The sequence below is a fragment of the Ostrinia nubilalis genome, chromosome 12, assembly GCF_963855985.1.
Source record: "Ostrinia nubilalis chromosome 12, ilOstNubi1.1, whole genome shotgun sequence".
NCBI lineage: Eukaryota > Metazoa > Arthropoda > Insecta > Lepidoptera > Crambidae > Ostrinia > Ostrinia nubilalis.
In genome coordinates, this window is record NC_087099.1 from 12217847 (window position 1) to 12243708 (window position 25862).

The 25862-nt window shown below is 36.0% G+C and overlaps 2 protein-coding genes across 3 annotated transcripts in view; one reads left to right on the top strand and one right to left on the bottom strand.

The window, feature by feature from the left end:
• Positions 1-25610, bottom strand: part of LOC135076953 (chaoptin) — a 152933-nt gene extending 127323 nt beyond the window's left edge. For both annotated transcript variants that reach the window (XM_063971477.1, XM_063971478.1), the window contains exon 1: positions 25344-25610. The gene's annotated coding sequence lies outside the window, so the exon portion shown is untranslated. The remainder of the gene's footprint in view (positions 1-25343) is intronic.
• The window catches only part of LOC135076954 (vacuolar protein sorting-associated protein 16 homolog), a 319963-nt gene that overhangs the window by 260956 nt on the left and 33145 nt on the right, over positions 1-25862 (top strand). The gene's annotated exons all lie outside the window — the stretch shown is intronic.

The window sequence follows — 25862 nt, forward strand, 5'->3', positions numbered from 1 at the left end:
CCCGAGAATCGAACCAACTAAAATCTGTTAAAAATTACACCCTGTATTTTTATTGCATCGATCGTTAGGGTTAAGTATATGGATGAAATCTCTCTAACAAACTTAATAAATTAAATGAAAGGAAAACCATGAAATCTTAAATTATTTTAATTATTTACAGAAAATTTTACGGTTGGTGGTGAATTTTAGAAAAAAATCGGACATCTTTGAATGCAGTTCTCTTTCTTTTCAAAAATAAAGGAATGTTGAATGTTTGAGTAAAATTTAATATCTACAATATTAAGAGTACTTTCCCTCCAGGTGGCATTACAAAATTCCACCCTGTATATCTGAAAATGATTGTGTTGGTTTACATTTTTGTTCTAAAATGCAAGCAGACAAGATTGAATGGCAATGGGCTTGGCATATTTGTCAAAAACTAAGTGTAGTATAATAAGACGTATCGGCACACTTGCGCGCTAGTATCTTTCGCGCTCATGTCTTTTCGCGCTAACGTCCATTCGCGCTACCTAGTGTATTTTCGCGCAAGTTTCCATGCGCGCAAATGGCTTTTCACACTAGTGTCTTTGCGCTAATGTCTTTCGGGCAAATGTACCAGAACCGTATAAGTAAGCAGATTCTCTAGTGAACCACCCCTTAGATATTTTTATCACGTTGAGTGGGCATTATTAAACTTTTTTCTTTTACCTCTGTGTACCGAATACTGTAGGTAAATAACAAAGACCCTAGAAAATAACATTTATAACTTAGATCTCTATATGCCCTTAGGGGAGGAATATTGTGGGACTTACGAGAGACTAATGTCTCTGATATGATGATCTGTAGAAAGAAATAACACGAAAATGATGAAATAAACGTAATACATTTTTTACAATTATGCTCGCATTTTATGTTGGACTTATTATTCTATTTTCTTGTTCTGAATATTTAAGTAGGATCTACCAATTACAGTTATTTCAGTTTTACATTACATAACGTGTCTTGTTAGCTAATGGCGAATACAGGTTTGACCAAGTGACCTCTATTTTTATTCATACTCGTCATAAACGTTGACAATTTTAGTTATGCCTACCTATTGCTTAGGTGGATACAACATGCTGAAAGTACGAAACTATAAAGGTGGACTAAAAGCGTTCTTTCGTGGAAACCACGTCTGGACTAACTAGTAGGTACCTAATTCGAATAAAAGACGTGAGTTTTTGTTTTAGCGCTCTTCGTTCTAGACTTACCTTTAGCAATAAGCCACTCACACGCATCATTTGTGTCTAGAATCATGAACAATTACACTAGGTATTCACGCCATTGTTCAATTGAATTCACCAACGGACTCGAGCTCAATAGTCGATTCGCCCACATCTCTAAAGTCTATTCCGACTCGAAAGTCGCAACCCTGACATCACTCGATACAAGTCACAGGTCGTGTTTGCGAACAAAGATTGGAGTCGACCCCGATGGCTGTGTAAACATTCTCGTGCATAATCCTACCTCCTTTCTTACGTTTACCTCTTTTCTTTGAAGTTAGACTTTTAAATAGAGGAGTAAAATCTTTGTCAATTTGGACTCTATTCGTGTGATATGTAAGCCAGACATATCTATTTATATTAACTAACTAAACTATCTAAATAGATAGTATATCTATCTAGTATTATGGTGTAAGTAAAGTTATTTCGTATAATAACAATTAGACTCACATGACCGATGAAATTAAAATGAGTAAAGCACCACATTGTAAATTATTTATAAAAAAATACAAATCGGCTTATTTTGACACGGAATATTTCTCAGTCAGAAATTCTGAAACACGATAAAGAGGATTGGAGAGGACCTAAAGGATTGATTGAAGCTAGCAAAGCAAAGTGAAGACTAAGGTGAAGAGATTTCTTAGTAATTTTAACTTTATGTACCACATCTCTTATCCTAGATCTAAGGTCAATGGAAAAGGAGACAAAACCTCAGTGTGCACTCGACCTAAAAAAATATGCTGCCCGTACCTACCTATCCTATACCCCAAAAAAATTACGCTCATAATCACAAACATTACTATGAGGTCTCATAGTGCGCGTAGACGCACAGGGTAATACCCGAACTAATCACAGAGCTCTATTCAACGCTGTGCGTTCGATTTGCTGCTTCTCTTAAGCAAGCATCGACTGTGACTGTACGGACGTTAGATTCACAGATTACATCTAGTAAAATCTTAGATGAGGAATCCGCCATTTTCCTCGCCTCAGTAAATAAACAATTTATTTAGTAGAGCATTCGAACAATAAATATTTTTCTCTATCGTGACTTCGATAGCAATATCTCAATCTGTACAACGAATTCAAATATTTTTGTAATTGACCCAGTTGTTATTTATTTTAATTGGTTATATTAGTTACGCGCTGTATGTGTGAAGTGCAATAAAAATAATTATTAAAAGAACACCCTGTGTATACCTACCTAATTATCCTTAGTAGGCAAGCTTTAAAAAGCACTTGTACACGTCTTCAATATACATTTTTAACGTCAATAAGTATTATACACTTATAGTAGCAGTGATAGAAATCACTACTTGAAACAATCATTGCTAAGCAGAAGCGTAAGTAACTTACGCTCGTATTCACAAAAGATGCTTAAGTGAAGCAGCAAATGGATCGCACAGCGTTTAAGAGCTCTGTGATTGGCTCGTGTCACCCTGTGCGTCCACGCGCACTGTGAGACCTCATAGTAATGCTTGTGAATACGGGCGTCAGTCACATTGCCACCTAATAATAATTATATGACTAATGTGGTAAAAAGGCTTCTCTATTGATCGATTTAAAAAACAATAATATTCTGGTATCGATAATTTTCAACAACTATGTAAATGATATAAATAACATCATTATCGCCAAATTGTTAAGCGTTTGAAATTCCAAAACCAAAAACTTTCCCTTCCTCCCTTAGTCCCTTACAAAGGCCCAGTGACAACCGATTGACGGAGTTTGCTAACAAAGATTGAGGCGCCATCTTGTTTACACTCCCAACAGCTAGCCTAATCGCCTTGCTGAGACTTGACAATTTCACCATTGAAAAATAAATTACAAGGGGAACGATATTGTAATAAGATCTCTGAACGATTTTACCGGGGTACGTCATAAAATACGTAATTTACTGTGAGGAAAACATGTGGAAAATATAGGTGAGAGTCTCATAAAAACCATGACATGAATTTTGCGATGTAGAGTTTTAAGGGCTCTTTCAAATTAAAAAAATTGAGCAGCATTTTTTTTTTGTTCCAAGTGCTGCTATCATACAATTTTCCTGCAAACGGATGGTCCTAAAAACGAATGACTGATCTTATTCGAAAGAGCCCTTACGTACCTACAGGACCACAACGCGACGTGAACTGTTTTAGCATTCAATGAGCGTTTTCGATCTTTGAGTTAGAAAAACATTTCTTTTATAATCATAATAATCTTTAAAACTCGCTCAACTAGACAGCAGTACCTTTAATATTCATAGCTCTGAAAGTACTCATTGAATTTTTCATACCTCAAAGTTGTCACGTCCCGCACCGCTGGATCACTCCTGAATCGTGACTGATATCAGACATTAGTAGATTGCCAGATCTACGGAACTTTTCCAATATCCAACGCAAACTCCGGACGAAATTCTTTGATAAGCGATTTAGAATCATTCCGGTGGATCGCTCCTTTCCGAATTTTAGGGTTTGCCAAAGTAACGCGAACCCCGACAATTTGATTTGGGCAAAGTTACGGGTATAAAGGTTACCTGTAGAAAAACTCAAAGTGATATATTTTAACAGTTGTCTAGCAAACAGTAACAAATATTAACGTTAATAAATTATAATAATATTTTTTTATAACTTTAAACATTATTAATTTAAGATACAATTTTACTATGATGGTATTATAACCTATGTACTTAACATCCATAAGGGCAACTACAAGATTAACCACATGTGACACCATGTTTTCAAAAGCTTTCTGCTAAGAGGTCGCTTTAGGATCACAAGCAAAAAGATATACAACATATTATATCCAGTACTGTTCATCAGTGGCAGTCTAATTTTAAAGTTTTAACCTGGCGTTAATTTCGTCCAGAACAAAACAGCCTACAAAAATGCTAGTCTTCCAAATAATTGATGTTTGTAGCTAGCATCAGAGTTCAGAAACCACAGAGCAGTGAGGTTGTTCCTTTAAATATAATCCCCAAATTACGGACAGGCCAATTACAAAGAAGCGAGCATGGCCCGAGGCTGAGACGTCGGATCTCTATCTTCAACTCCAACTCGTTACCCTTAAATAAATCGACTAGCTAAACCCTTATTCGATATCCCGCCGATTCTATCTGGACCTCTATTCTGCGTTATGATTCGGTTAGGAAATAAAGTTAATGGATGCGAAAATTTGCTTTTTTGACGAATTTTCATTTGGGTCATGACATCAGTCTACTAAAATTTGTACAGACAGTTTGATTTTTGTTTGGTAGAGAAAGCTATATTTGAGACATGTGAGTGCCTTGGAAAGGGCCTAAGTACTGAAAAAGCTTTGACTTTGACTTACTAGGTGGCTTGGTGACCAGAGTTGCACCGCCACTGGTGCAGACGGGGAAAGTGGTCAAGATAAGAACTTTTAAACGTTCATGGTCACTAACATAACAATCGGAAACTCAAAATTAAGGTACATGGTAGCAATCCCGTCAATAATAATTATTAAGCTAAGAAGAACTGTGTCGTAGTTATCGTATTACAATAGCATTTAGTGATTTCATTGCAACTTTTTTTTCAAACTCAACCATCCGCTATCCAGGGTTTCCCAATTTTTTTTTGCCAAGAACCCTAATTGATTATACTTTTCCTAGCGGAACCCCCGTACTACTCCGCCCGCACGCCCTGCCCCTCCTTTGTGCGTAAACAAGTCGGTGCGAGCGAACAACGTCGGTCACGAAACATGGGATAATATTTTTTACGGAACCCTTGCGGCCTTTCCACGGAACCCCAGGGTTCCGCGGACCACCATTCGGGAACCGCTGCCCTATACAACAGGGGTCCAGTCCCCTGTCTGCAGCATGGTATTGTGGAAACCCCTGTTAGTTATCAGACTTGAGCTAAACAAATATTTCTTCGTAATTGCTCTACATTCTCTTCATTAACACCAACATCAATTCACTTGAAGCTATTTTAAAATTTGAACAGTGCAAATAACTCCATTTAATTTTGATCATTGCGATGCTACGAGATGAAACATTTAAATGAAACAGAATTAATTGGACGCGTATCAAAATAAAATTCACGTGAAATGAACCGTATCGAATAATTTAAGCCAAGTAAGTGGTTTCATTACCACCACAACCATTGGGACTGGGAATTTGTTCCCGGGGGCTGAGAGCGTTTGTAATTTCGGGATGATTGCAATCAAAAAATTTTTCGGCTCGATTTGTACGTGATAAAAGGATAGTCAGTAAAATAGTCAATTTTATGAAATAATCCGAATATTTTTACTGTCGTGTTGTCCTGAATTAACCTTAAAGATTGACTGGGAGACAATGCCCATTACCCTATTTAACTGTTGCTGTTGAAAAATAAAGTTTTTATAAAAGTAGCACATAGTAAAACCTTATTAGGTATAAATAAAAATTACGCATGCAAACTAGACTGCACTGATATCAACTTTAGATCAATTTAGAGGTCAACAACTCCCACACAATAGTTAGGAATGGCAATAGACAACGAATTAAGTATTTGAAATGGTGAAGGTTAACACAGCAAGCGACAAAAACTACCTACACACCCACATCATGTAGGTACGTACAAGTTTTATAAAATAACTTACTTGCGATTGCTTTAACATAGATTTAAGCCAGGTTACCAATTGAAAACGAGCGTTTAAACCTGCGAACCACTGGCGTCTATTGCATTTTCTGAAAATGCTGGGTACAACTTTAGACCGAATAAAATTACCACAATCAACAGTGATGCATAATGTTGTAAGAAACAAAAGCCAGCGATGAAAGATGGTAGAACAGAACTGGGCAGGCCTCCCACTAGGTGAACCGACGATCTGGTAAAGGTCGCGGGAAGAATCTGGATGCGGGCAGAGCACGACCGGTCGTTATGGAAATCTTTGGGGGAGGCCTTTATCCAGCAGTGGACGTCATTAGGCTGAAACGAACAGATAACAGAGTCCAAAAGGAAACGCATTAACTAAAATTAACTGCAGCAGTTAAACACTACTTCATTTCCACGTTTCCGTGTGCGACCGTAAATCAACATTAAGTCCGTAAAGTCAAGAAAGCACCGTTAATTCGATGTAATGCGCACGAGTTGACGGCGACGCAATCATGCATGCTAAGCGCACGCGTAATCAGTATGTGCATCCCTTTCCTTATCTACTGCTAGATAAGGAGGCACGCACATATCTTCCTTTATTTTTACAGCTAGGAACTCTAAACCGCTTTTACTAAAAAACTTATAAGCTAAAAGTTATATGAAAGTGTGTATCACTACAAAAATCTAGCATTAATTTTATTACCAAGTTTTTCGGGCAGAGCACTAAAAATTAGGCAAAGGCCTTATTTTAGACACACATTGAACGAAAATTGGTTTAAAATGACATTTATTCCATACTAAACAAGTGTTCAGCGACCAAATTGTTACAGAATTTCCCTTTGATTTGTGCGATTTCGTAAGCGAAATAGACGAAAAACCAACTAGGGATTCTTTGTACCATGCTCTTCACTCTTCTTACTGCTGGCTGAAATGATGATAAGGCGCAAAATCTGGAAAGAACTGCGACATCAGTAGATATCGTTTGACGAAGACTTTAGACTGTTTAAGACAATAAATTTATTGTGCATGCAGCTTTACTAAGCAATCTAATGCAGCTGACACGCCAACTAGTAGGATGTGCGATGATGCATGCGAAGTGTTGCCAACAGACAGGGCTGCCAGTGTTGCCACACAAAATAAAATTAAAAAATAAAATAAATTGTGCCACTAAAACTCATTTCGTATTATACGAGTAACTCTGCTGAGTAACTGAATTAACCAGCACTCAGTAATTCCGCTTGTAATAATATGTCAATTAATTTGATGAAGAGTGATCAGCCTCGGCTAATATCTTGTTAGATGCTTCAACAATCACGTCCGCACAAAGCTGTCGAAGAAATTTATCTAATCCATCACTACTAATAGGCGTCAAGTTCCGTTATATCATTTGCTCAAAAAATTCCGGCGCCAGTTCGATGCCTTTACAGGTGTTAATTATTAGGCCCCATGCACATGTTTTTTTCAGGCGCCCTTGACGCACATTTTACGATGCGCTGCTAAAATTGATAGGGGCAGATTACTTTTACATAAATTACGATAACATTGTGTGCACGGCGCTTTTCGATTGCATGAATCGTGCGTCTGAAAATAACGTCGTGTACATGAGCCCCAAAATGTGATGAGTTGCAATATTTATTTTTATTAATAAACGAGTATTTATTTAGGCTTGTTCGTCATTCAGTAATCATACTTTGAAACAGATTTTGGCAATCATCATTCATTTCAGCCATAGGACCAGCGCCTTCCTGCTACATTTATGTGTTCGTCGGTCCACCTTGTGGGTCCTACGCTGCGCTTTACGATTTAGGTAGTATGTAGTTGCAAAAATTTAAAAAAATGGCAACCCTAAAACCAGTATGTTGTCTTATCTACCTCACGCGCTGTCTGCTCATACAAATTGCACGCCGTGTCTCTGTCCCCGGCTAATTGTTAGTATTTACGAGAAAACCTCATCGAAACTTCGTGTTTGGAGTGAAAACTGAAAACTATCCTATAATCGCTAGCCAGAATGAAAGTATGCAATGAATTAATTTAACAAATAACGTGATTAAGATAAATATTTTCTAACGTATGCAGTTTTCTACATGAGCAGGATATTAATTCTAATTCAATTAGCAATTTTATTCTACATGAAAAAAAAATAATTTTAAATAGGTAATTTCCTTTACGAAAGAAAAGCTAAATATTTTTCATATTATTTTTAAGAACTATCCATTTTCAATAAAGATTCATTTTCATTATTGATTCATTGGAATTTGACGTTTAAAAAGCGCTTTTATTATAGATGAAAATAGTTTCGAAATCTTACTTGATTTTCTATAGCATTAAACATTGTATAGTCGTATCAATTTGATCGAACCTCCGAAGCCCTCCGTCAATGTTCAGGCATCTACCATTGTGAGGGACAAAGGGAATCGCGTTATTGTTCTTGGGAGCTTTTGTTTAATGCCAAAGAAAAAACCGACGTGCGTTCTATACAGTGATGAGGAATGAGGTGACTGTTATACGAGAGACATAATTATTATGACATAAGTACATCGTTCGTTTTAGCCGAATGACGACCACTGCTGGAGAAAGGCCTCCCCCAAGGATATCCACAAAGACCGGTCCTGCGCTGCCCGCATCCAGACACCTCCCGTGACCTTCACCAGATCGTCGGTCCACCTAATGGGAGGCCTGCCCACACTTTATGTCTTCCGACATAAGTACATATCTTCATAAAAATATTTCTTAAATGTAAACTCTGGTTTCAGAGTCACGCGTTCGCCAGACTGAATGGAAAGCGACCCGGGCAACGAGCTAGGGTATTTTCCTACTTAAATTGGATTACTAATTTTATTTATTCCTGGTATCTAATTTTTTGTACTGCTAGAGGGAGCGACGTAAAATCATACTCTTATTTTTTGTGTCTTGCGTCACACCTGGGAATAAGCCCAGGTTCTCTAAAATAAAGAGTATCTACTGGGCTTCCATTATCGCTGGTACTGCCTAACCAAGGAACATAAATCGCCATATTTCGGCACCGGATTGCTTTCTGTTTTATTTATTTATTTAATATCTTTATGTCACACAAAAAAGCGACACAAAAGACGAACTTAATGCCATGTGGCATTCTCTACCAGCTAACCTTAGGCAAAACAAAGAGACTACAGAGATTTTACTGAATAACTATCTAGGGAACATTTTAAAGTCTGCACTACAACATGCAATTACCCTAAATCTACATATGTTGCACTTGAGACTCATTCGGGAAACAAGCCTTAAACTTTCCATGTTAAATGACCCAAGGAAATTCCAGGACGGCGCTATTCCATAATACTGGTAGCTACTGCTCCTCCAATTTAGCTTCAAGACACTAAAAAGGAACGATTTCTAGGAAAAGAAATAATATGAGATTGAGATTTTCCGGGCAGTTAAAAAGCGTGACGTTCAGTAAGGGCGCTTTCCCATAGTAAGATTCCGTTTTTTACCCGACTCCAGAAGGAGGTTTATTGTACGTACTGTTTATAATACGTTTTTTATACTAAACGTTCACACGAACATCCCGTTTGCAGGACACTGCACTGCAAGCCGTTTAAAGGTTTTGTCTCTATACATCTGTATAGTGGTAAGACTACCTGCTTCAGACGCAGAGGTCCCGGGTTCGATTCCCAGTGGGGGCAGATTTTTCTGTTTGGTTTGGTTGGTGGTAGGGCTTGTTCTAAGTCCGCCTGGCTAGCTACCACCATCTTACCTAAGTCTGTCGCCATAACAACAATGTTTACAGCACCACCACCCATGGTTCTTCCTGCCTAACAGCGTACGGGTACTTGCTTAGAGGTAAAATAGTCAGTGCCTTCGTGGTTGAGGATTCCGGAAAAAGCTCGCTTCCACCTTCGGCCTGATCGTCACTTACCATCAGGTGAGATACAGGCCAAGAGCTTCCTCGTTGTGGATAAAAAAAAAGATAAAATACAGAATCCGGTTTAATTAAAATAATTGTTCATTAGCAAACACCAGTATTTAGCTCCAAAAGACGGGATACTGCCGTTTTAATACACAAGTCCCGTTTGACTGATATGAAAACTGGATTGCCGTGGAAAAGGGCCCTAAGCTTTATTCCTTAATTTGATGAGAATGTAAAAACGACGTTAGGTTATTCGAGACGTGGGGGTAGAAGGAGGCCACGATTTATATTGCCTTAGATGAGATTATGGTATGACGGAGTCGTACGGCATTAGAGCCGTATTACGCCAGTTGTTCGTTGTTAAAACTGTCCCATAAAGTCTATACTCGTACATTTGTGATTCTTTTTTCTTTTGTCATTTTAAGGACACTCATGCAGACGTAATTTTATTATTCTAAGTATAATTTTATTGTTTTTGCTTTTGTCTTTTTAAGTACACTCATGCAAATATGATGTTATTATTATTGCAACTGTAAAGGTGAGTATAGTATAGACTAGCAGAACATTTTACTTATAACAGAACAACGAGCCACTTTAATAGAGCTTTTACGCACCAACTCTACATGAAAATACTTTGGAAACTGATGTTTAGCTGTATTGTACCATTCGTAAGATCGTAGTAATGTAACATAGAAATGCTCGAAAAAATGCTCTAGTGTATATCCACATCCAGCTTAACATTCATAAAAAACATTGTCGTAGTATACAAAGTAGTCTCTGGATCAGTCCCATATTGGCCTTATTTTCGTTACTTTAGTTAGGGACATAATAGTCCAACCAAATTATCTTTCACCCAACTGCAACCAACAGATGAAGTTCCAAACAAAATTCCCCACAATGGTTCCTCACAAAATTAATGGCGACTTACACTATGTTTACACAAGCGCCAAAAGTCCGGAATTCCGGATTGCACTGGTTACAACCGATTCATCGGCCAAATTACCATACAAATTGGTGCAGTCGCGAATAAGAGCACGTATTTATTTTGCGCTCGTAAACCTGACAATTACATGGGCTAATGGGATATGTAATTTGGCAAGAGCTGGAATTTGTGTAACGTCGATTCTTTTGAGAACAACTTTATTAGAGACGATAATTATGTAAGTTCCTTAACTTAATTTTATTAATAACTAAGTACAAGTATCACAATTCACATCAAATATTAGACACCGCTATAAATCGGGAATGTTATAATTCTTATAATTTGATCTCTCTTCTTAGTCTCTTTTTAGTTTTTGATCTCGCTTTTTACTATTAACAGTCTTCACACAATACAAGCTTTGCAGATAGTAAGGATGATAATTGGGGTAGAGGCTTGATTGACCAGGATGTCAACCTTTTAAACATAATAATCATATGTCCATCTTTCTATGAAATAAAATTACAAATGTTTTCAAAGTCAATCTGTAGGTAATCGTCATCAGACGAGTGTAACTTTTTACAATTACACCCACAATATTAGATTTTACCGACATTCCCATTTCCCATTTAAGTATGTAGATCCAGCACATTTAACCAGTACAATTGCAATTCCCGAATTCCCACCCAAAGGGGAATAAAGAGATTAAACCACAATTAGCGATCCGAACGCGATCTGGTGCGAACTTTTACAAATGGAATTGGTAACAAAATTTGAAGCCATTCCACGCGCTTTCCTTTAAAACCCGTACAGCGGAGCCAAGGAAAATCCAATAATGACCCGCGTAGACGGAAAAAAGGCGAATTATCGGAAATGCCGCTTTACGTATTCGCGGTTAAATTGGTGAGGGCATGAAAAAAGGCATTAATGTCGGCGATACGGGAACACGTGACGGGAGAAGGAATGGGGATGGGAACATCAATGGGCGAGAACGTTGGGCTTAGGCGGGGGCGGGAAATTAGCTGACACGTCTAAATCGCCCAAACACCGATCTAGGGACTATCGGACTACTGAGGGACTACCAGACATATCTTTTAGCTTCGCCTCTTTTTGTAACTTAGATAATTTAGAGAGTGGAATTTACGCCTACATGTGCCCATCATCTGTTCAAGATCTGTTATTAGAGCGAGGATTAGGAATTATAGTTACAAAACAGACCGGCCTAAAATAGAATAGCTACTAAACTAGAATAGAACTTTAAGTGTAATGTAATATTATGTGTAACGGATAGGTATAAACCGATACAATTACATTTAACCTATTGGAGGCTGAGACAAAGCCAGCATTATAAAGTCGACGGAACAACTGACCATTAAATTGTTGCAAAATCTCACCTATTCCAGCTACATAAGGTACATAACAAAACCCCAAAACCAGGATAAGATTGTTGTCTTATTTTCCTTACTTATTACGTAAAGTTATCGAGCAAACTCGTCAAAGTAATTTCAAGGTTGACGGGATAAGTCAAGTATTCACTTTCCTGTTTTCTTCTGATTTACATCTTAAGTGTTTGCCAAAAAGAGATCACTTTACCGAGTTATTTACTTTATTGATTCTCTTACCTTGGCTGTTTGACTCGAGTATATGAGATAAGGCTGAGATTTACTAAAATCTTTTCGAAAAAGCTCTCACCCTCGTCTCTATTATCCACGTATTTTTACACCCATATTCACAAGGTCTCACAGTGCGCGTGGACGCACAGGGTGACACATAAACCAATCATACACAGAGCTCTATTCAACGCTGTGCGTTGGATTTGCTACTTCACTTAAGCAAGCATCGTTTGTGAATACGGGCGTTAGTAAATATTTTCGAAAAAGCTCTCACCTTCGTCTCTACTATTTACGTATTTTTACCCTCAGAATCAGGAGTTATTTCACCTCAAGGCATATTTTAATGCATAATTAATACTTAGAGGCATAATGTCATATCGAAATATCGCAGCTGGCTGCAATTAAATTTTTTTTGGTAGGACTAAGTACTTCACATTATGTTTAATTAAACAGTCATTAACTAGTACAGACTATAAAACTTCTGGGCAAAATTTGCATGATTTAGCTAATTATCATAAGAATTTAAGATTAAATAATTCTGCCACACCCACACAGATACATAACAGTGAGCTATTAAAAGCAATTTAGCATTTCAACTCAAGGTAGAGTTTTAACAAATGTCAAATCTATTTGATTTTATGGAATATTGCTTCCTGGTTAAACTCGATTCTAACTCAAAAAATAAATAGTAATTAGGTGAATTGTAATATTTAGATCAACCCGGGCTTGCTAATTGAGAGTATTAAAATATGATTTATAGATAACTTAATATGCTACATTGGTTTTGGTACTTATAAGTCAAAACCAGTCATGACCAGATTGTCTGGTGTTCGTCTAGGAAGACGACCTCATGCATTTTAAATAGTCCATCCTCATACATTTTGACTGTTCTCTCTAACTTTAAGGCGTTCTTGAAACACAGAGCTCGACCATAAGTACTAAATGTTTTTAAGAGTATTGATTGTAATCGCGGGCTCATAACTCAAAAAATATTAAAAATGTAAGTAATGCTCAATATTTCAATAAATATTCATAAATATCTACAAAATACTAGCCTGCTACCAAAGCTACATACACCTTCTACTTTTTAAGCTGAATTATATTCTTTATCTACAAAGGTTATAGAACTTTAATATACTTAAGGGTTTATATTAACTTTTCAATTCAGCCTTTGGTTCTTAAACATGTCAAATAAACAGGTGTTCGTCAACATTCAACAAATCAACATAATAACATTATCACCTCACACTCAAAACTCGTTGTTTCGAGAAATTGTTTCGAACAAGAATTTCATAAACAAACTTGGAGTGTCTACACGAGAGTTATGTCTAACGAAATTAAATGAGAACGCATTAATTATAATGGCGTTTAAATTTTCGCTTTAAAAGTTTGGGATTTTGATACCTTTGTATAATTTTACCGTTTAAGGTCGAACCACAACTCTTTCTTTGTTTATTTCTGCCGCTCGTAATAATTTGCTAACTTTTTTAGAGTAATTTACAGTAATGTTACAACGCAGGTTTGCAACATTTTTCGGTTATGTTGATCGTGGTCACATAAGTCGTTATAAGTTATAATAAACTGTGACCTAGTTAAACCTGTGTACGTTATGACCTACCAACTAAACTATGAAAAAAAATTGTACTTAATTAATATATATTTGACTAAAGAAATCGAACTTTTTACAGTCAATTTGTTGACTACTTTTCTACCTAAAGCCGTTAATACTCTCAACATCTGCGTTTATAATGCACCACCAAAAACGTGAGTGTAACTGTAACCTAAATCCGTTTTCAATAGACACCGATAATATCTTTTTACTGGGAACGTGAATGTTAGAATTGCCATTGCCGACTAAATGTCACCTCCGTGACCTCCGAGGTGGTGTGGTTTACTCGAAGACAGCACAGAATAAACGAATAAGCAGTCTTTTACTAAATCGTTTTAAAGTTTACGTAAATAAGTGAGTTCCAAACAAAGCAGAGCTCTACCCAGCTAGAGGGATCATCAATCAATCAACATTTAAATGGCAGAAAACTGTGGGTCCTCAAGGGATGGCCATCCCGGAAGGTACAATCACCCGATTTTATCATTGCCAGTAATTTTCTAACCAAATGGACAGCCGAATCGAATATCGGTGGATCGATCACCATCGTCAGCTGGACTACTGTAGAGAACCCTCTCCTACCTAACAAGCATAGCATTTAATAAATCTATAGGGTAGAGAAGGCTCTCACAAAAAAAAAATCTGCCCTGACGTTAAAAGCGTAATCTTGAAAAACTGATATGCGTATTTTTTCATGCATATTTAGCTTTTAGCACGCTGAATCCTAAGAAAGAGCATATCAATTTACACGTACAAGTGTTGCAAGCTGGCATGATATTGGCGGACGATGTCACGGCCTCAGCATCTCGATCGCGCGTGTTGCAACGCGTGCGATACGCTACAGTTCACACAGGCTCGATTACTTAGACGTGGGTTAAGCAATGGCAACAGCTTGTCATAATACCGATCTATGTATAATGTATATCTATAAAAGCGAAAGACCACTGACTGACTGACTGACTGAGTGACTCACTCACTCGTCACGAAATCTCTAAAACTACAAGTACTAGGAGTCTCTAATTTTTCATAGGGATTCCTTTTAGAACGTAGGTGCTCACTATGACGGGATTTTGCAAAATTCAACACCTAAGGGGGTAAAACGGAATCCACGCGTAAGAAGTCGCGGGCGGCCGCGAGTTGAATACTTATAAGAAACAATGAATCGGTGTATCGTCATGACGCCCGTTTTTATCCAAACTATAGATCACTCTTTAAAAATAGGTGACCATAACGACACGCTAACAAACCCGAAAGTCACGGCTGTATGACAGATACTCCTTAGTATTTTATCCCGATTTTAACTTTCATCCCACTGGTCATTTGCATGCGAATAAATCGATAGTGACACTACCCTATTTGCTGGTATTATTACTCGTTAATTAGGTAAGTATAAAATAATAAATGTATGCGATACCTATAAAACAAAACTAACAGGCGCAGGTTCTCTCGGTCCCAAAACTATTAAAATATCTTAAGGCAGCTCTACGTAAGCAAGCGTGGGAAACTACACTTGCCAAAAAATATCTTTATAATATTCTCAAGACCAAATTGTAGACAATGGTTTTGATTATGTTATTGTGAGAAGCAAAGTAATACAGATCTGTAGAAATACTGTCGCTTAATAAAGGCACTATGTGCAATATGGAACCACGAGAAAATCGTGATAAGTAATAAAGTATCGCTGTTTTCACTCGACGCGGATAAGAAATCAGTGGTTCGGCAACAAAATAAACGCATTTAGTAAGTTTGCGACAACAAGAGCATTATAAGTGTAACATGGCGAGATCGGATCTGGAAAATCGTGACATAGATTAACCCACTTTGATAATTATGGGAAAAGTAGGAAATGTACAGTTGCTGTATGCTGTATGCTGCCAATTTAACCCCCTCAAATATGCTGGAAGCGATAACTTCATACACCCTTACATTAGGTAGGCACAATATCTAAAGTTTAGATTTATGAACTTTTCGGTCGCAGACCTCACAGAAACACGCAATATTGTTATAGACTCATACATTATGGATATCGGGTTAACTTAGCCTGATTTAATAAGTTATCCATGGAAAGGATAAGGAGAAACGAAATAATTTTAGCGACTTTCAATCTTATATTTACATCAGCTTGCATAAAAGCTCATCAATTGAAAGTTTATATCATCATCTCAGAAATGCGTAAATACATAATATTATTATAATCAGTTATTACGTGTAAAAGCCATTATGACTTAACTTTACTATTACAACGTTACATAAAAACATAGTAAATTACAAAAGATACGGCCATATTCGTTGACAAAGATGCAATTTTATTCATGGTGTGATCAAAAAATATAACTATGATCTAATTAGACACGGTGCTAAAAGCTAGAGCATGAACAGCGTAATATCGATAACTACGAGTACGTGAGAATTGCATGTATGGATTATACATAATCGAGCGAATCAAAGAAGCCAGCCGATGATTTAACATGACTTGGAAGACGACAAGCAATTACGAAAAAAGTTAAAAGGTAAATTATAAAAGCTAATTTATGATTTACTTAAAAGATAAATCACTATTCGGAAATATAGTAGTTCCGGACAGGCTTAATTTGAAGGATTTAAAGTTTATTTCCTGATTTATCATCATAATATAGGTAACTACAATAGGATGATATAATGAATCAAACGAAGGTGGACCGACGACATCATAGAGGTAGCAGGAAAGCGCTGGATGCAGGCCGCTACCAAGGCAACATGGAAAACATTAATTAGGGGAGGCCTATGTTCAGCAGTGGACGTCCTATGGCTGAGAGGTTGAGATTATAATAATAATGATGAACGAATCTAAGTCTTGACTCGATTAGTGGAGATTCGATATGGTATCGTCGTTATGCTACAATCTTTAATAATGTTGTTACATTATTGTTCAACGACGACAAACAATTTCATCACAAAAACAATCGTAATTTCGTCTCATTATCACATTACAGATTCGATTCTGTCTCACGAGCCTACGTTGCACATCACTAATTCACAAAATTACGTAAAGCAAACAAAAAGCTAAACAAAAGTGAAAGAGAGATCTAAGCGTGCCATTGTGGTAAGTGCAGATCATTGACAATTTGTTCTGCCCCGCAAGTTCAATTTCGCAACTGGTGGATATGCCATATTAGTACTTACTTCCGTTGTAACCGTTTCAATTTTACACTGAATTTACTTGAAAAATGTTTACTTCATTCAGGTAATTTAAAAAATATCAAAACACCAAAAAACCAACAATATGATCAAGCTGTACTTCCATCTAAAATTCGATAGTTTAAAAACACAGTAGGTACTTAGCTAGCTAAAAGATTCTGTTATAATATTCATTAAAATAATTTCGTTATTTAATTTGTACAAACGAAAATAATTGCAAAATGAAATAATACGATTATTGCTATCTAAATAATTTCATATTAAAATCTCAGCAAATATTAATCAAAACGAAATTCAATAAAGTTGAAAATTAGTCAGGCTTACGCGTCAGTTCAGTAGGCACAGTTAACAGCACAACTTGATGAAATCCAATCAAACTCGGACTAAGTACATAGCAAATTTAAAACTAACCAGATTTGTGTCCCGAACTTGCTAATCTCGCCAGTACAGTCCGCACCAAAAGGATATAACTAAAATATAAAAATCTACTGAAATAAAGCTTATATTATTAACAACTGTTTTGGAACTTTAAAAGTTACAGTTTATAATCAAAGATAATTGGGTTTCTTCACGTGAAAGAAACAAAAGCAATTTATAGGACCACTTAAACCATTCTACTTTTGTAAGCTCTAAAAAGGTATGAGTAACTAAATAAATATAGCTAAAACGTTTTAAGTTAAGCAGCAGTCGCTGACAATGTGTGCTTTCATATCGATAAATTCATCATGGATTTAACCGATTCCAGATCGTTTTCAATAACATGACTAACCTATCTACACTATTTTCTATATATTTTTTACTATCTAACAATTTATACGTATTTTAGTTGGTCAAATCTTATTCATTGTGAATTTAACTCGACCAAGATTGCCAGTGTCTTCTGGTGCGGACTGTACCTCGGGTTTGTAAGTAAAGTTACGAAGTCCGAGCAAATTAACTGGTTTATAGGACAACAAAGGGTGAACAAAGCTTCGGACAAGGTACGAACAGAACTCCACCTCGGACGGTTGCCAAGATCTTATGTTCTTGGGGATTAGATGGAAATTACTTGTTTACGAAAGGTAACTTACGTCCAATTTTTACAAATGAAGTAAGTAAAATACTCGTGTTGTCCACTGTTGGACTATTCTTTAGTAGATGTAGGTGGTACGTGTAATTTTCGCGTGGGCTGTAAGTAGATATTGTATTTAACAACTATTTCAATTACAACCCTAGAGAGAGGAAAGATGTAGGTATGTGTAGGTGAAAAAATTCATTTCAATCTAGGAATCGAACCCCGATCTGCAGTCCCCAAATCGAGAGAACCACTAGTGTAGTAAAAACTTTCAAATAACAGTCTAAATTAAAAAAATGTCATATGAATAATGTAGGTACATAAAAATAAATTGCGAGCAATTACAGAATTGACTACTTAAGTTTAGGTATTTATTATACTTACATTGATTTATTTTATTTCTTCCTGTATAACAACTAAATTACTTTAAAATACAAATGATTGATGAATAAAAGCTTCCTCAATTATTATCGTTCTTCGACTACGTTAACTAAGTTACTTACATATTTGGGACTGGTAATTATCTTTTATTTAAGCAAAAAGTCCGAGTACAACAATTACTACTGGAAACGCAGTGATCTAACATTTTCACTTTCTTCGCATAGCAAATTAACATCACTTTCACACGTTACACCACCTGTACTTTTTGACTGCATCTTTTGATTATACTCTATGAGGTTTGGTTAAAATCACAGACCCGCCATTGTAACTTCATTTACATAGAATACTATACTATTTCTTCTACGAGTAGTTCCATTTTAAAATGTAGAGCTTTTCTTAACTGTGAAACTAATGTTGATATTATGTCAAAATATCTTAGTGAACATAAATACATAGTTACTTTTAAAGGACTCTCAAATTTCGTTTAAGATTGTATTTATTACATGTTCTTTTCTTAACTTTCTTGTAAACCACTGTTTTAAACACGTATCTACTTAAGCTGGCTGTAGTAACTTTTACCTACGTAAGGCGGTTATCACACTGCGCCGCGCTCCGCCGCGGTACGCGGGACGACAGATTTAATCATTGTATGTAAATACCTCAGTTTGTATAGAAAACACGCGCGGCACTTCACACTGACAACGCGTCTGCGCGCGGGATTTTTTATATGAAATCACGCGCTCCGCGGCGGAGCGCGGCGCAGTGTGATAACCGCCTAATTTGTGACCTAAGACCTGACTTAAGACAGTGGCGTCAACTGATGAGCGCTGAAACGATTTATCGTAACCCTCATTAAAACAAAATGAACAGTTTGACTCAGTGACAAAACATTCAATAATGTAGAGTTACGTTCTTCCAACCAAATTCCTTTGCAATAAAGTTCAATGTCTCAAAAGTGTGCAATACTTATCGGTACTTCACGGTACGCGGATCTTAGTTAAATACTAAGAGTAGGCGCACACCGTTGATTTTTAGTTGGCCGACAGTTGTGCCCGATTTTAAATTGTATGAAGAAATCGAATCGGCGTAGTGTGCGCACTCCCATATATGACCATACTGATCAACTGCCCGACTAAACTATTGGCCGACGAAAAATCAACGGTGTGCGCCTACTCTTATCGTGATATTTAAAGACATTTTTGTAATACAGGTAAGTCAAAAACCGGTATCGTTAAAATACTACCAGAATATTAACGTCCCACACATTCTGACTCACTGTATGACTTCACACTCTCCATACAAAAGAACACAGTTTTATTGCAATTTACATAATCCATACTTCATTCTCGTAAAGCAATAAAAATTCTAATTAATTACACATCTATCAACAAACTTACCTCAGTTAGCTCTCGCACTCGCGGTTCAAAAATAATCAACTTTTTAGATAAAGGGCAATAAAATCATCCGTGTTTTAATTTAATCTAAAACCTTTTAAGTGTAAAAAAAGTAATCTAAAAAGTAGAAAAAACTATGAAGATATCACTAGCTTGCGCTCTAGTTCTTCACAAGTCAATAAATTGCGCCAATTATTTCAATTGACTTCAAAACTTCAAATTTAACAGAGTAAAATACTTTTTTTTGTGTGAAGTGGGCCAAGCTGGCCAGCATCCGTCTTTTGACGATTAAAAAGCGTAACTCAATCGGGTAATCATCGTGGTGTTAAGAACCGTATCTCTCACTAGGATTGTCCACATCCGTAGATGTAAACACGGCTTAATTTCAAACTGAATGTGTCTAATGTGTCTATGCCTTATTTTTATGGTTAATGTTGGCAACACTAAATTTTATATCGCTCTCTTCCCCATCACACTCTCACCAACTCGTACTGGTTTTTGTAAATATTGTGTTTTTATAAATAAAAGTCAAGATTAAAGTACAAAATCTTGTTATTTGTATGTTCCACGAACATAAATGGTGCCGAATGGTCTATTAATAAAATGTGTATCCTTCCCATAGATTATTAAGTAACAAGCCATTTTAAAACTGTTAAATAATTTTTAACCATAGGTTTTTAAGCAAATGTTAACTTGTAGTTATGACATGCGAATTTTATTAAATATTTATGGCAATTTTGAGTCTGTAAACTGTGATAACTAAGTAGTAATATGTATAGGGTGTTACTTAAACTTAAGAATAAAGATTTAATTAAGATATAACTTCAATTGTATCATGCAAGTCATTACTGATGTAACTTCATGACTATTACTGTAACTGCATAACTATTAACGTAACTGCATAACTATTAATGTAACTGCATAGCTATTTTTGTAACCTTTTGCCCGGGAGAATGTCCACATCCGTAGATGTAAACACGGCTTAATTTCAAACTGAATGTGTCTAATGTGTCTATGCCTTATTTTTATGGTTAATGTTGGCAACACTAAATTTTATATCGCTCTCTTCCCCATCACACTCTCACCAACTCGTACTGGTTTTTGTAAATATTGTGTTTTTATAAATAAAAGTCAAGATTAAAGTACAAAATCTTGTTATTTGTATGTTCCACGAACAAGGATGCTCTAATGATGTTCTAATTACAATCCAAGCAATTACTATTGAATAGGGACTTTATTAGGGAGGGACTGAAACTATTACCATTGCATTGATGTTACCGAATAGGTAAAAATATCAACTGAATCAAAATTCTTCTGGTGTTGCTACAGTTTTAATGACCACCACCAGGTGGACAACAAGTTCGTTCACCCCTCACATAAATAACGTATTAGGTAAAAGTTTTACCACAGAATAATTAAAGTGTTTTACTTTTTATGATAATTTTATGGGTTACCACATAACATTGTGTAATCATGTAATCATCACATACAAACATTTAAGGCATGTGCTGTGGCATCTAAGTGAGATTTGCTCGAGTTTTACATTCTTCCGTGCGTGCACGCATCGTACTGTACCTACATAGCGAGAGCCGGAACAAGATTTGTTACAGAAGATCTATTATGATCAAAGATAAATTAATCATTAGAGTGATTAAAGTTTGACTCAGCTTAAAACTCCACATACGAAAATTTTAATTGATATTCAATCAAAAAAAACTCATTTTGAAGTAGAATTATCATAATCTTGAACTATTTCATTGTTTTAATATTAAAAACATAACCGTATTTTTGTAATTTTTGCACATCGTATGTACGATAAAATATGTTGGAAACTTCTCTCTCTATAACCATTTATATATGATAAATATATCATAAATAAATGATTTTATTTATTTATTTGTATCTACTTGAGAAATTAATGAAATATGAAATGAAAATACAAGCAAAACCTTAACGAAACACCGGCCTTGTGTTCTAACCTCTACAATTTGGTGTCCGGCAGCAATGAATGAAGAATGTATTCAAACCATTTTCAAATCGTTCCATTTCCCATTGGCCGGTCTGAAGAATGCGCCCAACAAACGCACGGTGTAATTATCATGGCTGCAATCATCTATAGCGGTAGAAACGAGTTTAAAGATGAAATTACGGCCTAGTAACACATCTGTGTAATTTCGACTTCATTGGAGGTTATTTGGTGTGCCATAATAAAATGGACTCCAATAATAAACAATGGAGGCAAGAATTTATTTATCATCACAAGTATCCATTCTTTAACACACATCAACTATACTTAGAGAATTTTTCGCATGGAAATTGGTCACCAACAAGACAGATACCTGCAATCGGACTACTTTTTTGCGGACAGCAAATAATGTGATTCTTCACATTGTTAATTTTTTGCATGCTACAAGTAATTATGTACAAAAATCTCAACTTGATTAATTATACATATTTCAATTTCGTGAGCTTAATTATACATTATTCTATCAACCCGTGTAACTGTGACTCATAACCCAAGTAAAGGTTTAATAATAAAACAAGTAAAGTGCAGTTATTCTGCGTTTACACGGTTTTGTTTCAATAAAGTAGCAGCAATTAATCTTAATGTAGAGACATACTTTTAATATGCAATATTAAATTTAATTTTGATGTAGAGCCATTCTTTTCCGGCACACCGGAGTCATTGGTCTCCTTAATCACCCATTAAAACTACCGCAACGTTACGGTCACACCTAGTATGTCTTGGCTTAATCACTACGCAAATCAACAGGTTGAAGAAAGCGAGCGGAAAAAGCAAACGTCTAACGTTACAGGTATTCCAACATATTTTCTCCACACAACGCGTCATATTTCAAACTCTCTATACTGAGGACTATGAAAACTTATCACATAACACTCTTACTTGCTTTCATGTGAAATGTGAAGACGTGATATTATCTCAGTTCTGCAGAGACTTCTAAGTAACTACTAGACAAGATGTTTAGAATAAAAGTTTTCTCACGAAATCTCAAATCACATTAAACAAAATACGTGCATCACACACAAGTGACAACGTTTTATTGGACTCGTTCAACGATATAAGTTTAGATATGTGCCGACTACAACTATTCAAGCCTCGCAACACATCTGATGCACTAAATAAGTTGTAGATAAGTGTCCCAAACTTAGCGAGCATTATTTCTAGCACAGCCTGTCTAGTAGAACACAAAAATCTTTGCAACTCTACCTTGCAGATTGACGCAGAGATTTGGCAAACTTTTGGACTGTTCAAGTATAATAAACTACGGCAGTCGTCACGGGATCGGTAGATCGATGGGGTAGATATTATTGTTGGCCAAATCTTCGGAGGCGTTAGCGTGATAAACAGTTGACAGTCTGAATAGGCGCTCGGCTTTTGTCGTTGTTTGTCAAGATTTGTCGCTTATTGTCGCAACTTCGCGTTACGATTGTTATGCGGACGGTTTATCGGCAAGGTAAATCGTTGTTAAACCAGTTCTGACTTTAACATCTTCAGTAAATTGCGAGTTCGTGTAATCGCAATTAAAATTGGCACTTCCTTGAATATTCATGCACAAACTGGTTGAATGAAAAAATATTTATAGGTATTGAGTAATTGATAGTATTTATAGATTAAATATGTATAAAACTTGAATACAACAAAAAAATATATTATAGGCTATAGCGAGTATGATTAATTTTACCATAATCCAACTGACAGCGTCATTAGCAACCACATAGGCCTCTAACGTCTTTCATTCATCTTAAACTGGGCTTTGTCTGTATTACAAAGAAAATTAATAAACGATACCTAATGCAAGTTACATTAAAGGTAGTGCGGTCACGACCGCAACCGAATGATGCAAGTTGCAAATAGATTAGAGCAGTTTCATAACGCCTCAGGGAAATTACTTCGTGATGGACACGAAAATTGACATAAATTTGCAAAAATTCCAATCAACTACGAAAGTTGCACTTAATCAATAAAAAAAACGTGAAGCGAAAATTGAGGTAAAATTGCAATTTGTAATCCTATGCCTAAAAATAGGATGTAAAAGGCTTGACATTTCATAAAAAATATAGAGTCAAGAGTTCGTATTTTATCTTTAAGCCTTTTCAACCGACTTCAAAAAAAGGAGGAGGTTCTCAATTCGACCCGTATGTTTTTTTTTTTTTTTTTTTTTTTCTATGTTTGTTACGCGATAACTCCGCCAATTATGAACCGATTTGAACAAATCTTTTTTCGGCGTATAGGTAATACCTCAAGGGTGGTCCCATTTAAATTTAATAATAAAAAAAACAACCCCCAAGGGTGGAAAATTGGGGATGAACTTTTTTATACGCAATATCTCCGCCGATTATAAACCAATTTGAACGATTATTTTTTTGTTGAATAGGTATTATCAAAAGGGTGGTTTCATGCGAATTTGAAGAAAATATTTCACCCCCAAGGGTGGAAAATTGGGGATGAACTTTTTTATACGCAATATCTCCGCCGATTAGGTATGAACCAATTTTTTTTGGTCTCAGTGTACTGCCTACCTTCAGTGGTAACATCAAGGTAATAATTAGTTAACTAAAAAGCAAGAAATAAGTAAAATTTTATAAAAAAAAATAAAACCGACTCCAAAAAACCTACACTAAAACGTAGAAAAATAATTACTAGTTACCTACTTATTTATTAGGACGAATTATTAATATTTATGTAGGTATACCATGATTGATACTTTTGGAGTCGGTGCAGGCAAACTTTACATGTTTCATAATCTTGGCACCGACTCCAGAAGTATCAATAATGGTATACCTACATAAATATTAATAATTCGTCCTAATAAATAAGTAGGTAACTAGTAATTATTTTTCTACGTTTTAGTGTAGGTTTTTTGGAGTCGGTTTTATAAGATAGGAAAGTATTTCTTTCCCATGCTACTGGAGCAGAGTATTAGAGTCGATTAGGACAAAGCAACTTTACGCAAAACATTCCTATTCAAGTAATTGACTCTAGCTTTGAAGACCAATAATAACAAAAATAGAGTATGAGAAAGATTGTTGATAACCTGCTTGAGAACGAGATATAAAAACCAAATGATATTGAAGTAAGATTCCAGAATATGCGCCCGAGTCCTCAGTAACGAGCTTTGCTGAGCGTTTATGTCTAATGCATGCAGCGTGTGTGTGCTTTCGAGTCTTTTCAACTCTACGAGTATGTAACATCTAAATTACGTATCTTTTGTACCCATAACAACACATTTCTGTAATTCATAAACGTAACATTTTCGCTTGAAATAAAATTTATCTCAGCACATTAACAGAAGTTATGCATGACGAGTAACATTCATAAAACGACGTTACCACCGCAGCATCTCTACCTCCAACAATAAGTTGCAGAATTTAAAGTAATGTATTCCAAAGGAAACACGTTTCAGCGAAAACCTGAAGACGTTTATTCATATTGAAAAGTGCCTGTTTAAAATTCAAAACGTCGGTTTCGAACTTACCTTTGATGCCGTTTCCTCAAGTCAGCGAAGTGTTTCTTCTTCAATAATTCATACAAACTTCCACTTTAGCGCTCGGGCACGTTAAAAAATCACCTTGTTGATATTCAAACATGGAATTTCCATAATTGGGAGCATTTCACAAATCACAATTTAACTTTAGGATTTTCACTGCACTGTTTTTCACAGATAAGTTCGGCGTTCGATTTTCGAATTTGAGTTAAGAATGTTGTTAGAACGCGCGCGCATGCAACGACGCGTCAAACCAACCGGGAGCATGCTAGTTCGTCTTTCTTAGTACGTATCAAATCGAGGCTCGCAAGCGCCATCTATCCGCCTGACCCCGTACTTTTTTGACCTTAAAATGCGTTTACGTTTATAAAAATATTAATTTGTTATACAATGTTTTATTATTAAAAGTTATTTAATTGAAATAGAACTCTATAAAATATTTTATAGTCTCTTAAAACTTTATAATCAAGAAAAATTAAAATTGGTTTTAAAAAGTCTTGAATCGTGTGA